Source organism: Triticum urartu, chromosome 7 (assembly GCF_003073215.2).
Source record: "Triticum urartu cultivar G1812 chromosome 7, Tu2.1, whole genome shotgun sequence".
Lineage (NCBI taxonomy): Eukaryota > Viridiplantae > Streptophyta > Magnoliopsida > Poales > Poaceae > Triticum > Triticum urartu.
In genome coordinates this window covers 433512891-433517226 of record NC_053028.1, presented here as the reverse complement: position 1 = coordinate 433517226, position 4336 = coordinate 433512891, and the positions used below count along the sequence as shown (strand labels likewise).

General features: G+C 49.8%; 1 long non-coding RNA gene across 1 annotated transcript; it reads right to left on the bottom strand.

Moving 5' to 3' along the window:
* Positions 1-476: 476 nt before the first annotated feature.
* Positions 477-2446, bottom strand: LOC125521964. Its single transcript, XR_007289527.1, has 2 exons — positions 2311-2446; positions 477-1315 (listed from the first exon to the last, which is right to left on the bottom strand). It is a non-coding gene; the product is annotated as an uncharacterized LOC125521964 (long non-coding RNA).
* Positions 2447-4336: the final 1890 nt, after the last annotated feature.

Here is a 4336-nt window from a genome sequence, read left to right as displayed (position 1 = left end):
GTGATAGAAAAATAGAAAAACGGATCTAGACCATTGGATTGAACATGCATGGTACATATTGTACTGGAGGGAACCCAGACCTCTTACAATACTTTTTATGAAAACCCCCCTACGAACACTTAGATATAAAATAGGAGTTTTGAAGTAACCACCTCAAGTTTCTCACATCAAATCATTCTGTCCTTAGTAAAAGCAATTATTTTCAAATCTTCACCTCATTGATGCCTCCTCCCTTAGTTTTATATAAAATCTATTGCATGAAATCTGCAGTATATTTGATTTCGCTAGCAGCTTGTGCTACATCACAAATCATACAAGAAATCCAAACATGTTTTTTTTAGAAGAAGTCCAAACATGTTAGTCACTAACGAGTAAGTGAACCTCACCACAAATATTTGAGTATATGGTCCTTAATACTCCACTTCAAGCAAACATACATTCTGAACTGCACGACTCCAGACAGGACACAACAAAATAGACAGACATACATATTACATTGCTTGAGAGGATAATTTTGCGTACATCATGGGTAAGACTAAGTATGAATGACTAAACTAATCACAGCTCAAGAAGCGTTGCCATTAAAAAACTGCATCAACTTTGCTAGCTTGCCTCCAGCCTTTGCCTCCAGTTCTAGTACTTTTTGCTCATCAAGCTTCTTCTGTTGTGATGCACACGTCACAGCACCACCCCGACCCTGCAGCCTGCTCCACGCCGTTGCGCCAGCCATGGGTACGATTTGCTACTTACTATGGTGCACTGCAGGTGATCTTTGTTTCGTCATACCAACGATCACACCCACCCAACCACGGCCACTGCAACTCTCTCTCCATAACCAATCTTTTCTCTGTGCTGGGCCAGAATGGTTAGCAGTAAAAATTATTTAGTAAAAAATACATGTTATGCACTTATGAGATCTCATTTTCTATCACAACCAAAACATATACTTTCAACCAACCTAAATTCAATTACTATTCGGTATTCACCACATGTAATGCCTATCTAGCGAGTATTACAGGTTGTGACCAGCGATAGAAAACAACAGGGACCTTATAGTTTTAACCATGGACATGGAAATCTCTCAGTTGTTTACTTTATCTCGTACTAGTTCGGCACCTATGGCCGGCAATAGACATGACACATGATAAGGTTGTATACTGTCCTATCACACATGACTGAATCATGGACTTTAACATGGAAAAAGGTAAGAAATTATATTGCATAATATTCAAAAGTGTGTGTACCACTTGAGAGAACGATTGTTTCTTTTTCGGTGTACTGGAATCATCAATGAGAAGCATTGGGGAATTAATCTCTGCAAATAAGGTAGAATCGCTGAAATCTTGATTTTGAGAACTATTGATCAATTGCACTGCTGCAAACAATTTTTTGCAAAAAACATCAGACAAGGGATTATCAGAATCATAGGTACATCAGCGTATTCCTTACTTCCTTACACCAATGTTCTTTCCTGATAGTGCTGGTCCTGGTGTGCTAATGCCGACATTTTTACTTGGCACTCCACTCAAGGTGCCTCAGATTACAATTAAAATGGATGTATATTATCGGCTTTAATACTTTGATAGCCAGTGTATTTGTCGTGGTTATTGTTGGAACTGGGAATACTATTCTTGCTTGCTGGCCTGCTTAATGCCACCGATCATGTTGCTGTGGTTGCACATCTAAAGGTGCTTGGGACAAGTAAAAACCTTCGTGGTTGTTTCATGGTACCTCCCTTTGCAACATTGCTAGTGATTCTGTTTTCCTCATAATCTGAGGCGGCTTCTGTATATGCATATACCAAAGTAGTACCTACCTGATCTACATATCAAAGATTTAAAGAGAGCTTCATAGTTTTCATCTTAAAGATAAGATCATTCTATTAGTGGAAAAATCCGAAGTAACATGAATCAAAATTGCGATATGCTGACAAATGGGGCCATTTCAATTTGTTTGCCTAGTAAAATGAATTACTTTCTTTACAGCTTGTCAAGCTATTGACCATGTATCCGTACTACAGATACTAAGGTTTTTAGTGATTGTCCTAAACTTCAAGGCCCTATGATTATCCAATCATCCTCAACCTCCCAGCTTGGTTCTCCAAAGTACTTATCAATGAAACAAAAGTTGCAAATTAGAGTACCAAACCACCAAGGACAGTAGAAACACACCTTCAAATCGAAGTTACTAAAATGTATCATTTACACAAGAGCAGGTTTGATATGAACAAGTAAAGGAAAATAGAACTATAGAGATGAATAAATTTACTTGAAAGTAAAAATCGGAGTATTTACCAGGAAAATGAATCACCATGTTGAAGATTTGTAGGTTCGCACGACGTCGCATAACCGGTCGGGGAGGAGCTGGCAACCGGCTTGCCGCCGACGAGGTGGGAGGAGCACACGAGCTGACCTGGAGCCTGAGAGAGAGAGAAAGGATGCGAACAACTGACTGCTGCTGGAGATTCAGATCAGACGGTACTGGGAGACGAGGACGTCGGTCCCATGGAGCGACGTGCATCTCCCCAACAACTGGTACCTCTCCGCGGACCGGGTCCCCGTCCCGCCGGTGCTAGCGAGCGGTCGAGCCAGGCGCGATGAGATCGAGCGCCGCCGCCGCCTCCTCCCCGACGATCTATTCCATGATGAGAGGTACGCCCCCGACTCCGTCCTGTGGGACACTTAGCTCCAGGACGAGCACGACGTGCGACGCGCGTCGTACTTCGCCGGCACGGTGGCGGGGCCGCGGCAGGCACGTCGAGAGGTGCGCGGGTGAGCGGCCTGATGCCCATGCCGTTGCCTTCCCCATCGCCACCTCCACCACCTCGCATGACAGCGGAGGAGGAGGCCCGGATCATGGCGCATGTCATGGACGACTCCATGCACACGCACGATGAGCGCCAATGGCCAGGCCTCGAGGAGACGATGGCCCTCCCTGCGGCCGGTGACGTCGCCATCCCCAAGCCGAAGGAGGAGGTGATGGAGGAGCCGCTGGTGGCCGCCTTCCAGCTGGGCCTGGTGGGCCAGGGGTGGACCTGGTCGTGCACAGCGGAGCAGATGGCGGCCGCCGTGGGGGGCAACTGGTGCCCCACGCCGCCGCGGGCGCCGGAGCGCGACGCCTCGCCTCGAGAGGAGGTGGTGCAGGCACCGGCCACCTTCCAGCCCACCGCCCCCGTGCACCGCGGACTGCCGGCACATCTCTAGACGCCGCCGGACTACGTCGACCTCTGCAGCGACGATGACGACACCGACGGCCACTGAAGACGGCGACGGCCAGGGCATGGACGGGCGCGGCAGCAGCGCGTGGGCGGCTTTTTGCTATTTTATTTTTATGTTAATTATGAAACTGGGCCATTTAAGTGCGGCGTGAAACTGGGGCCGTTTTGTGGCTGTGACCTTTATATATTTTTTAAATTTTTTTAAGTGCATTTATTTACTTTTTAGGCATTTTATTTAAGTTTTTTGTTTTTTAATCACGTCCACCCCGGACATGATTTGGGGTGCGGCCGCGCGCTGGGCGCACCCACAACCCAATGGACAAACGCGGACATGGGCGATCGCATCGCCGCCCCAAGGGTGTGTTTGGTTTCTGTCACTGAGTGGAACGGCACGGGTCGGTTCCGTTCCCAGACCCCATTCCTGCGTTTGGATTGTCAAAGGAACCAGAACCACTCGATTCCAGGGAATGGCATATTCGCTGTTTATGCCGTTCCAAGCGGTACCTTGAAATCGAGTGGACCACGTGGAACCGCCCACTCCCACGACCTCCTTCCTCCCCCGCTACAGCAGCAAGGAGCCGCAGCCACCAATAACCACGGGGCATCCAGCATGAGCTGCCGGGCGCGTCCCATCCAACCGGCCGTCGCACTTGAGCACGCGTCGCTGGGAGACACGGTCGTGCGGCGTCGGGAGCGCCGCAGCCAGCTGGCCGTCGCGCTTGAGCACGCGTCACCGGGAGTCGCGGTGGTGCGACGTCGGAAGCGTCGCATCCAGCCGGGCGCCGCGCTTGAGCACGCGCCGCTAGGAGCTATGGTCGTGCGGCGTCAGGACTCAGGAACCGCTAGCTGCGGGGGGCGTCGCATCCAGCGGGCCGGCATGGCGGCGTACAAGGACGCAGGATCCGCCCAGCGTCGGCGTGAGAGACAGGATGGATGGGGGTGGGAGGAAGCCCGAGGCGAGCTCCAGCCTCCCGACGTCCTCCTCTTCAACTAGCATGGTTACCGTGCTTTGGCGGCCGGTGCTTGGCTGCTTGCTCAAGGATGGTGTTGGCATTGTAGGCAGCAGCAAGTTCAGATAAACTGCGCGGTTGTTGGTTCAGACTTCAGATTCATTAGCGT